General features: G+C 35.6%; 4 non-coding genes across 4 annotated transcripts; all 4 read left to right on the top strand.

Annotated features, from left to right (window-relative positions):
- The first annotated feature begins 1,026 nt into the window (after positions 1 to 1,026).
- On the top strand, positions 1,027 to 1,098 carry TRNAC-ACA (transfer RNA cysteine (anticodon ACA)). Its single transcript has one exon. It is a non-coding gene; the product is annotated as a tRNA-Cys (tRNA).
- Positions 1,099 to 1,974: 876 nt separating this feature from the next.
- TRNAC-GCA (transfer RNA cysteine (anticodon GCA)) lies at positions 1,975 to 2,046 on the top strand. Its single transcript has one exon. It is a non-coding gene; the product is annotated as a tRNA-Cys (tRNA).
- Positions 2,047 to 6,721: 4,675 nt separating this feature from the next.
- TRNAC-ACA (transfer RNA cysteine (anticodon ACA)) lies at positions 6,722 to 6,794 on the top strand. Its single transcript has one exon. It is a non-coding gene; the product is annotated as a tRNA-Cys (tRNA).
- An 881-nt stretch (positions 6,795 to 7,675) lies between these two features.
- TRNAC-GCA (transfer RNA cysteine (anticodon GCA)) lies at positions 7,676 to 7,748 on the top strand. Its single transcript has one exon. It is a non-coding gene; the product is annotated as a tRNA-Cys (tRNA).
- The last annotated feature ends 4,521 nt before the right edge of the window (positions 7,749 to 12,269 follow it).

Raw genomic sequence — 12,269 nt, 5'->3', positions numbered from 1 at the left:
TTGATGGTGATTGCATGTTGCTTGCACTTTGTACATATTACTGAATTAATAAAGGTGAACCTTTCAGAACTGGGGGTATAGCTCAGTGGTAGAGCATTTGACTGCAGATCAAGAGGTCTCTAGTTCAAATCTGAGTGCCCCCTTGTTCAACTGTTTTACCTGTAGAAATATTTTTTTAATTAAATAAATTGAAGACAACATTTACAATCTTAGCATTTTATGTAATGAGCAACACATTTCTACATTTGAAATACTCCTGATCATCTCCTGAAACATAGGGTAAACGCCATGAAACTGTTTAGGATTTCTTCATATGATACAAGCTGTGTTTTACATTCACCCAAGTTCTACTGGTGATATTATCAGTTTGAAATAGTCCATTGGAAGCTCATATGAATGCTATAAAACTGTGGTGGAAACCAATACTATGCCCTTAATGAACTGTATTAATTTGTACAGCTGACCAGAAGTGCACTGATGTCATTAGTTCTACAAGTTCCATACAGTCACCCACTCTATCACCTTTTTAAAAAAGGGCAGTTTTCAACATTGAAGGGTTTATGTCAGTGGTAGAGCGTAGGAGTGTAATTCAAGAAGTGCCTGTTTCATAACCATATACCCTCTTCAATAGATCCTGTTAAAATGTTTTTCAACCCAATGCACAGTAAGAAACAATAAGATATATCATCATTTCATATACAAAACAATGAACAATTGGGTTTAACTATGCTCTTAGCACAAAATCAACAAACTGCAGTAGAGAAGCAGTTACATTTTGCAGAATTTGTGCATTTGACAAAAGATTTTTTTTTCCATGTTCCAAGATCTACATGTGATACAAAATGTATGAATTCTTGCAATGGAAACCTCACTGTATTTTACCAAGGCAGATAAAGGACATCTTTTGTACCCTTTATACTTATAAGGAGGGTTTGGTGGCTGAAAATGCATTTCTTTGATGGTGATTGCATGTTGCTTGCACTTTGTACATATTACTGAATTAATCAAGGTGAGCTATTCAGAAGTGGGGGTATAGCTCAGTGGTAGAGCATTTCACTACAGATCAAGAGGTCCCTAGTTCAAATCTGGGTGTCCCCCTGTTCAACTGTTTTACCTGTAGAAATATGTTTTTAATTAAATAAATTGAAGAAAACATTTACAATCTCAGCATTTTATGTAATGAGCAACACATTTCTACATTTGAAATACTCCTGATCATCACCTGAAACATAGGGTAACCATTAAGCTGTTTAGGATTTCTTCATATGATACAAGCTGTGTTTTACATTCACCCAAGTTCTACTGGTGATATGATCAGTTTGAAAAAGTCCATTGGAAGCTCATATGAATGTTATAAAACTGTGGCGGAAACCAATAATATGCCCTTAATGAACTGTATTAATTTGTACAGCTGACCTGAAGTGCACTGATGTCATTAGTTCTACAAGTTCCATACAGTCACCCACTCTATCACCTTTTTAAGAAAGGGCAGTTTTCAGCATTCAAGGGTTTAACGCAGTGTAGAGCGTAGGAATGCAGTTCAAGAAGTCCCTGTTTCATAACCATATACCCTCTTCAATAGATCCTATTAAAATGTTTTTCAACCCAATGCACTGTAAGAAACAATAAGATATATCATCATTTCATATACAAAACAATGAACAATTGGGTTTAACTATGCTCTTAGCACAAAATCAACAAACTGCAGTAGTGAAGCAGTTACATTTTGCAGAATTTGTGCATTTGACAAAAGATTTTTTTCCATGTTCCAAGATCTACATTTGATACGAAATGTATGAATTCTTGCAATGGAAACCTCACTGTATTTTACCAAGGCAGATAAAGGACATCCTTCGCACCCCATATACTTATAAGGAGGGTTTGGTGGTTGAAAATTCATTCCTTTGATGGTGATTGCATGTTGCTTGCACTTTGTACATATTACTGAATTAATAAAGGTGACTTTTCAGAACTGGGGGTATAGCTCAGTGGTAGAGCATTTGACTGCAGATCAAGAGGTCCTTAGTTCAAATCTGGGTGCCCCCTTGTTGAACTGTTTTACCTGTAGAAATATTTTTTAATTAAATAAATTGAAGAAAACATTAACAATCTTAGCATTTTATGTAATGAGCAACACATTTCTACATTTGAAATACTCCTGATCATCTACTGAAACATAGGGTAAACACCTTGAAACTGTTTAGGATTTCTTCATATGATACACGCTGTGTTTTACATTCACCCAAGTTCTACTGGTGATATTATCAGTTTGAAATAGTCCATTGGAAGCTCATATGAATGTTATAAAACTGTGGTGGAAACCAATAATATGCCCTTAATGAACTGTATTAATTTGTACGGCTGACCAGAAGTGCACTGATGTCATTAGTTCTACAAGTTCCATACAGTCACCCACTCTATCACCTTTTAAAAAAAGGGCAGTTTTCAGCATTCAAGGGTTTAACTCAGTGGTAGAGCGTAGGAATGCAGTTCAAGAAATCCCTGTTTCATAAGCATATACCCTCGTCAATATATCCTGTTAAAATGTTTTTCAACCCAATGCACTGTAAGAAACAATAGGATATATCATCATTTCATATACAAAACAATGAACAATTGGGTTTAACTATGCTCTTAGCACAAAATCAACAAACTGCAGTGGAGAAGCAGTTACATTTTGCAGAATTTGTGCATTTGACAAAAGATTTTTTTCCATGTTCCAAGATCTACATGTGATACGAAATGTATGAATTCTTGCAATGGAAACCTCACTGTATTTTACCAAGGCAGATAAAGGACATCTTTCGTACCCCTTATACTTATAAGGAGGGTTTGGTGGCTGAAAATGCTTTGCTTTGATGGTGATTGCATGTTGCTTGCACTTTGTACATATTACTGAATTAATAAAAGTGAAATTTTTAGAACTGAGGGTATAACTCAGTGGTAGAGCATTTGACTGCAGATCAAGAGGTCCCAAGTTCAAATCTGGGTGCCCCCTTGTTCAACTGTTTTACCTGTAGAAATATTGTTTTAATTAAATAAATTGAAGAAAACATTTACAATCTTAGCATTTTTTGTAATGAGCAACACATTTCTACATTTGAAATACTCCTGATCATCTCCTGAAACATAGGGTAAACACCATGAAACTGTTTAGGATTTCTTCATATGATACAAGCTGTGTTTTACATTCACCCAAGTTCTACTGGTGATATTATCAGTTTGAAATAGTCCATTGGAAGCTCATATGAATGTTATAAAACTGTGGTGGAAACCAATAATATGCCCTTAATGAACTGTATTAATTTGTACAGCTGACCAGAAGTGCACTGATGTCATTAGTTCTACAAGTTCCATACAGTCACCCACTCTATCACCTTTTTAAAAAAGGGCAGTTTTCAACATAGAAGGGTTTATGTCAGTGGTAGAGCGTAGGAGTGTAGTTCAAGAAGTCCCTGTTTCATAACCATATACCCTCTTCAATAGATCCTGTTAAAATGTTTTTCAACCCAATGCACTGTAAGAAACAATAGGATATATCATCATTTCATATACAAAACAATGAACAATTGGGTTTAACTATGCGCTTAGCACAAAATCAACAAACTGCAGTAGAGAAGCAGTTACATTTTGCAGAATTTGTGCATTTGACAAAAGATTTTTTTTCCATGTTCCAAGATCTACATGTGATACGAAATGTATGAATTCTTGCAATGGAAACCTCACTGTATTTTACCAAGGCAGATAAAGGACATCCTTCGCACCCCATATACTTATAAGGAGGGTTTGGTGGCTGAAAATGCATTGCTTTGATGGTGATTGCATGTTGCTTGCACTTTGTACATATTACTGAATTAATAAAGGTGAACTTTTCCAAACTGTGGGTATAGCTCAGTGGTAGAGCATTTGACTGCAGATTAAGAGGTCCCTAGTTCATATCTGGGTGCCCCCTTGTTCAACTGTTTTACCTGTAGAAATATTTTTTTATTAAATAAATTGAAAAAAACATTTACAATCTTAGCATTTTATGTAATGAGCAACACATTTCTACATTTGAAATACTCCTGATCATCTCCTGAAACATAGGGTAAACACCATGAAACTGTTTAGGATTTCTTCATATGATACAAGCTGTGTTTTACATTCACCCAAGTTCTACTGGTGATATGACCAGTTTGAAATAGTCCGTTGGAAGCTCATATGAATGTTATAAAACTGTGGTGGAAACCAATAATATGCCCTTAATGAAATGTATTAATTTGTACAGCTGACCAGAAGTGCATTGATGTCATTAGTTCTACAAGTTCCATACAGTCACCCACTCTATCACCTTTTTAAAAAAGGGCAGTTTTCAGCATTCAAGGGTTTAACTCAGTGGTAGAGCATAGGAGTGCAGTTCAAGAAGTCCCTGTTTCATAAGCATATACCCTCGTCAATATATCCTGTTAAAATATTTTTCAACCCAATGCACTGTAAGAAACAATAGGATATATCATCATTTCATATACAAAACAATGAACAATTGGGTTTAACTATGCTCTTAGCACAAAATCAACAAACTGCAGTAGACAAGCATTTACATTTTGCAGAATTTGTGCATTTGACAAAGGATTTTTTTTCCATGTTCCAATATCTACATGTGATACGAAATGTATGAATTCTTGCAATGGAAACCTCACTGTATTTTACCAAGGCAGATAAAGGACATCCTTCGCACCCCATATACTTATAAGGAGGGTTTGGTGGCTGAAAATGCATTGCTTTGATGGTGATTGCATGTTGCTTGCACTTTGTACATATTACTGAATTAATAAAGGTGAATTTTTCAGAACTGGGGGTATAGCTCAGTGGTAGAGCATTTGACTGCAGATAAAGAGGTCCCTAGTTCAAATCTGGGTGCCACCTTGTTCAACTGTTTTACCTGTAGAAATATTTTTTTAATTAAATAAATTGAAGAAAACATTTACAATCTTAGCATTTTATGTAATGAGCAACACATTTCTACATTTGAAATACTCCTGATCATCACCTGAAACATAGGGTAAACACCATTAAGCTGTTTAGGATTTCTTCATATGATACAAGCTGTGTTTTACATTCACCCAAGTTCTACTGGTGATATGATCAGTTTGAAATAGTCCATTGGAAGCTCATATGAATGTTATAAAACTGTGGTGGAAACCAATAATATGCCCTTAATGAAATGTATTAATTTGTACAGCTGAACAGAAGTGCACTGATGTCATTAGTTCTACAAGTTCCATACAGTCACCCACTCTATCACCTTTTTTAAAAAAAGGGCAGTTTTCAGCATTCAAGGGTTTAACTCGGTGGTAGAGCATAGGAGTGCAGTTCATGAAGTCCCTGTTTCATAAGCATATACCCTCGTCAATAGATCCTGTTAAAATGTTTTTCAACACAATGCACTGTAAGAAACAATAGGATATATCATCATTTCATATACAAAACAATGAACAATTGGGTTTAACTATGCTCTTAGCACAAAATCAACAAACTGCAGTAGACAAGCATTTACATTTTTCAGAATTTGTGCATTTGACAAAAGATTTTTTTTCCATGTTCCAAGATCTACATGTGATACGAAATGCATGAATTCTTGCAATGGAAACCTCACTGTATTTTACCAAGGCAGATAAAGGACATCCTTCGCACCCCATATACTTATAAGGAGGGTTTGGTGGCTGAAAATGCATTGCTTTGATGGTGATTGCATGTTGCTTGCACTGTGTACATATTACTGAATTAATAAAGGTGAACTTTTCAGAACTGGGGGTATAGCTCAGTGGTAGAGCATTTGACTGCAGATCAAGAGGTCCATAGTTCAACTGTTTTACCTGTAGAATTATTTTTTTAATTAAATAAATTGAAGAAAACATTTACAATCTTAGCATTTTATGTAATGAGCAACACATTTCTACATTTGAAATACTCCTGATCATCTCCTGAAACATAGGGTAAACACCATGAAACTGTTTAGGATTTCTTCATATGATACAAGCTGTGTTTTACTTTCACCCAAGTTCTACTGGTGATATTATCAGTTTGAAATAGTCCATTGGAAGCTCATATGAATGTTATAAAACTGTGGTGGAAACCAATAATATGCCCTTAATGAACTGTATTAATTTGTACAGCTGGCCAGAAGTGCACTGATGTCATTAGTTCTACAAGTTCCATACAGTCACCCACTCTATCACCTTTTACAAAAAGGGCAGTTTTCAGCATTCAAGGGTTTAACTCAGTGGTAGAGCGTAGGAATGCAGTTCAAGAAGTGCCTGTTTCATAACCATATACCCTCTTCAATAGATCCTGTTAAAATGTTTTTCAACCCGATGCACTGTAAGAAACAATAAGATATATCATCATTTCATATACAAAACAATGAACAATTGGGTTTAACTATGCTCTTAGCACAAAATCAACAAACTGCAGTAGAGAAGCAGTTATATTTTGCAGAATTTGTGCATTTGACAAAAGATTTTTTTTCCATGTTCCAAGATCTACATGTGATACGAAATGTATGTATTCTTGCAATGGAAACCTCACTGTATTTTACCAAGGCAGATAAAGGACATCTTTTGTACCCCTTATACTTATAAGGAGGGTTTGGTGGCTGAAAATGCATTGCTTTGATGGTGATTGCATGTTGCTTCCACTTTGTACATATTACTGAATAAATAAAGGTGAAGATTTCAGAAATGGGGGTATAGCTCAGTGGTAGAGCATTTGACTACAGATCATGAGGTCCCCTAGTTCAAATCTGGGTGCCCCCTTGTTCAACTGATTTACCTGTAGAAATATTTTTTTAATTAAATAAATTGTAGAAAACATTTACAATCTTAGCATTTTATGTAATGAGCAACACATTTCTACATTTGAAATATTCCTGATCATCTCCTGAAACATAGGGTAAACACCATGAAACTGTTTAGGATTTCTTCATATGATACAAGCTGTGTTTTACATTCACCCAAGTTCTACTGGTGATATTATCAGTTTGAAATAGTCCATTGGAAGCTCAAATGATGGTTATAAAACTGTGGTGGAAACCAATAATATGCCCTAAATGAAATGTATTAATTTGTACAGCTGACCAGAAGTGCACTGATGTCATTAGTTCTACAAGTTCCGTACAGTCACCCACTCTATCACCTTTTTAAAAAAGGGCAGTTTTCAGCATTCAATGGTTTACTTCAGTGGTAGAGCGTAGGAGTGCAGTTCAAGAAGTCCCTGTTTCATAACCATATACCCTCGTCAATATATCCTGTTAAAATGTTTTTCAATCCAATGCACTGTAAGAAACAATAGGATATATCATCATTTCATATACAAAACAATGAACAATTGGGTTTAACTATGCTCTTAGCACAAAATCAACAAACTGCAGTAGAGAAGCAGTTACATTTTGCAGAATTTGTGCATTTGACAAAAGATTTTTTTACCATGTTCCAAGATCTACATGTGTTACGAAATGTATGAATTTTTGCAATGGAAACCTCACTGTATTTTACCAAGGCAGATAAAGGACATGCTTCGCACCCCATATACTTATATGAGGGTTTGGGTGATGAAAATGCATTGCTTTGATGGTGATTGCCTGTTGCTTGCACTTTGTATATATTACTGAATTAATAAAGGTGAACATTTCAGAACTGGGGGTATAGCTCAGTGGTAGAGCATTTGACTGCAGATCAAGAGGTCCCTTAGTTCAAATCTGGGTGCCCCCTTGTTCAACTGTTTTACCTGTAGAAAAATGTTTTTAATTAAATAAATTGAAGAAAACATTTACAATCTTAGCATTTTATGTAATGAGCAACACATTTCTACATTTGAAATATTCCTGATCATCTCCTGAAACATAGGGTAAACACCATGAAACTGTTTAGGATTTCTTCATATGATACAAGGTGTGTTTTACATTCACCCAAGTTCTACTGGTGATATTATCAGTTTGAAATAGTCCATTGGAAGCTCATATGAATGTTATAAAACTGTGGTGGAAACCAATAATATTCCCTAAATGAAATGTATTAATTTGTACAGCTGACAAGAAGTGCACTGATGTCATTAGTTCTACAAGTTCCATACAGTCACCCACTCTATCACCTTTTTAAAAAAGGGCAGTTTTCCGCATTCAAGGGTTTAACTCAGTGGTAGAGCGTAGGAGTGCAGTTCAAGAAGTCCCTGTTTCATAACTATATACCCTCGTCAATAGATCCTGTTAAAATGTTATTCAACCCAATGCACTGTTAGAAACAGTAGGATATATCATCATTTCATATAGAAAACAATGAACAATTGGGTTTAACTATGCTCTTAGCACAAAATCAACAAACTGCAGTAGAGAAACAGTTACATTTTGCAGAATTTGTGCATTTGACAAAAGATTTTTTTTCCATGTTCCAAGATCTACATGTGTTACGAAATGTATGAATTCTTGCAATGGAAACCTCACTGTATTTCACCAAGGCAGATAAAGGACATCCTTTGCACCCCATATACTTATAAGGAGGGTTTGGTGGCTGAAAATGCATTGCTTTGATGGTGATTGCGTGTTGCTTGCACTTTGTACATATTACTGAATTAATAAAGGTGAACATTTCAGAAGTGGGGTATAGATCAGTGGTAGAGCAGTTGACTGCAGATCAAGAGGTCTCCTAGTTCAAATCTGGGTTGCCCCTTGTTCAACTGTTTTACCAGTAGAAATATTTTTTTAATGAAATAAATTGAAGAAAACATTTACAATCTTAGCATTTTATGTAATGAGCAACACATTTCTACATTTGAAATACTCCTGCTCATCTCCTGAAACATAGGGTAAACACCATGAAACTCTTTAGGATTTGTTCATATGATACAAGCTGTGTTTTACATTCACCCAAGTTCTACTGGTGATATTATCAGTTTGAAATAGTCCATTGGAAGCTCATATGAATGTTATAAAACTGTGGTGGAAACCAATAATATGCCCTAAATGAAATTTATTAATTTGTACAGCTGACCAGAAGTGCACTGATGTCATTAGTTCTACAAGTTCCATACAGTCACCCACTCTATCACCTTTTTAAAAAAGGGCTGTTTTCAGCAATCAAGGGTTTAACTCAGTGGTAGAGCGTAGGAGTGCAGTTCAAGAAGTCCCTGTTTCATAACCATATAACCTCGTCAATAGATCCTGTTAAAATGTTTTTCAACCCAATGCACTGTAAGAAACAATAGGATATATCATCATTTCATATACAAAACAATGAACAATTGTGTTTAACTATGCTCTTAGCACAAAATCAACAAACTGCAGTAGAGAAGCAGTTACCTTTTGCAGAATTTGTGCATTTGACAAAAGATTTGTTTTCCATGTTCCAAGATCTACATGTAATACGAAATGTATGAATTCTTGCAATGGAAACCTCACTGTATTTTACCAAGGCAGATAAAGGACATCTTGTGTACCCCTTATAGTTATAAGGAATGTTTGGTGGCTGAAAATATATTGCTTTGATGGTGATTGCATGTTGCTTCCACTTTGTACATATTACTGAATTAAAATAGGTGAACATTTCAGAATTGGGGGTATAGCTAGTGGTAGAGCACTTGACTGTAGATCACGAGGTCCTTAGTTCAAATCTGGGTGCGCCCTTGTCCAACTGTAAATTGAAGAAAACATTTGCAATCTTATCATTTTATGTAATGAGCAAAACATTTCTACATTTGAAATACTCCTGATCATCTCCTGAAACACCATTATGCTGTTTATGATTTCTTCGTATGATACAAGCTGTGTTTTACATTTACCCAAGTTCTACTGGTGATATTATCAGTTTGAAATAGTCCGTTGGAAGCTCATATGAATGTTATAAAACTGTGGTGGAAACCAATAATATGCCCTGTTGGGTATTTTGTGGATATTTGGGGCTTTGCTGTATTTTCTTACCGCCAAAATACCTTTAGCAATAATCACTCTCTGTATTCATATTGGGTCAAATATGACAATAATACATTGCATTATTTCAGAATTCAGACCTATTTAGATGATGTGCACGGTAGTTTGCGTGGTTGGTTGGTAAAGTGGTTGGTTTATTTGTGGCCCCAATATCCAACATCCCTTGTTTTTTATCTAGATTGTTCTTGATCACTAGAGAGACCTCAGGCCTACATTTTAGGGATACCACATTTTCAGTGTTAGTGTTGTGTGGCACCATGGGCTATTGTGGTATTTTTGTGGTAATTTCCACTACCTTATATACGGTAGGGAACTATGTCCAGAGAGTCTCTCTTCCCGTTGACTCATGTACCTCCAACAGGCTATGCTACAAACAGTCACTCACAACTGTCCATACTGAATAGAATCATGCACACATCTGTTTTAAAATGACAATTGCACTGTTTAAAAATCTACCCACGTTTAAACCTTTTCCCATGCAAAATGAAAGAGAGAAATAATACACACTAGCTATCTGTTTTCAAATATTTTTGTATTATAGAAATTTCTTTTAAACACAGTTTAATTTTTTTTATAGAAATAAATGAAATGGTACAACATTATTTGTGATAAATGAACAGAGAGCTGCGAGAATATATTCAATTGGACTGAGACTCCCTTTAATACACTGACTGAACAGTTTCGCACACTTTCGCACAGCTCCCACTCGCTTCTATAATTACCTTATCTGTACAGCATGAGTTTTCTCCGGCTATTCTCTTTCTGAATTTGGCTCCCTTGAAAATCAACCCCAGTGAGAACAAGCGTCTGCCGTTCTCAAACCGGGGTTATTGCCTGGAACTCTCAGCTTTTGCAGCAGGAATGCCCCAGCCAGTAAAAGATCCTTCTCCCAGCTCTGCCAGATCTCGATTGTTCTCCCCCTCTCCTCAAGCTTCTCCAGCAAAGTTCTAATCACAGCCTCTAGCATGATACTTGCTATGACGCTGCTCCAATCAGAATCAATCATATCATCTCCCCCCTCACTACACAATGGCTCACTTCTACAGTGGCAATTGTAACAAACTGATTTCCTGTTCCTTCGAGCTCTTTGCTTCCTGTAGTTATGTGGACAGAGCAGCAGAGAAAAAAAAATGAATGTGCGTTTAAAAGTTCACTTTCAGAGTAGGCCTAATTCTGCAGTGGAGACACATTTTTATTAGTGGGTTATGTTAAATGAAGTTTTATTAGTCAGGTTAGTTATTAATAAGGTTAGTTATTAATTTTCAAATGTGTCTCTTTCGCCACATAGGCATTTCAGGTGATAAATAGTGTGCATTTTGAATGTGAACATGTGTGCTTTTAACTGTAAAAATAGATTTGCATCTTATATGTAAAAATCGTTTTTGACTGAATAGCCTGTCTTTACTTATATGTCCATGTTACTCTGACAACACATATAGCACTGCACCACACCCATGTGGTGGTGCTGCATCAAAAAAAAATACTACCTGTGCAGTAGTGCTGTACTCTGTGCTGTAACACGCCAAATATCCTTACATACCCTCCTTTTGTTTTTAGAACTTGGCTACGATCCAAGCCAATTCCTAAAAACAACTTGTTCTTTTTTTTCTTTTAAAATGCATGTGTATTGGGATATCTTTCTCTTCCTGATGTAGCTACTAAAATCAGTAACATTTTCATTTTTACTGATAGCACAATCAACCATCCACCCATGATTAGCACCTGGACAGCCAAACCCACTATTGAGTGTCCCCCCCAGGTTCCCCAATTAAATCTTTCCACTTCTATTATCCCCAGATTACTAATTGTAATATTGTTTTTTCTCAAATTCATTTTTATAACATGTCTTTCAATAAATATTCCACATCCGGATCTATTGGAAAAGTATCCCTTTGAAAAAAATTGATATTTTCCACTTGGCTTTCCCAAAGATCATTTGTTACATGAAACAATGTTAACCCCCCAATTGACACAATTGTATCCTTTGGAACCTATAAATAAAAAACATTATATTTCACCTGTTTAACCACGTATGTTCCATGGTTTAAATGTACTACCGTCATGTTCTTTAAACAGGTGCTGACCAACCATTTACCTCTGACCATCTTAGCCTGTGCCAGTTCTTCACTCCCCATATTGCTAATAATCACTTCACATCCTTCTGATATACTTTGGTCAGATTTCAAACCACAAACAGCATCTGTGGCATCAGGAACAAACGGTTTGCCTGGACACATATAATTTTGTCCTTTAAATTTGACACATGTTTCCAGGTTTGGTATTAAATAAACTTCAGGTTCCCATGACTGAA

The sequence above is a fragment of the Ambystoma mexicanum genome, chromosome 4q (assembly GCF_040938575.1).
Source record: "Ambystoma mexicanum isolate Mex_15411 chromosome 4q, UKY_AmexF1_1, whole genome shotgun sequence".
NCBI classification, from domain to species: Eukaryota; Metazoa; Chordata; class Amphibia; order Caudata; family Ambystomatidae; genus Ambystoma; species Ambystoma mexicanum.
Note: the sequence above shows the minus strand (reverse complement) of the source record. Positions and strands in the feature narration are given on the sequence as shown.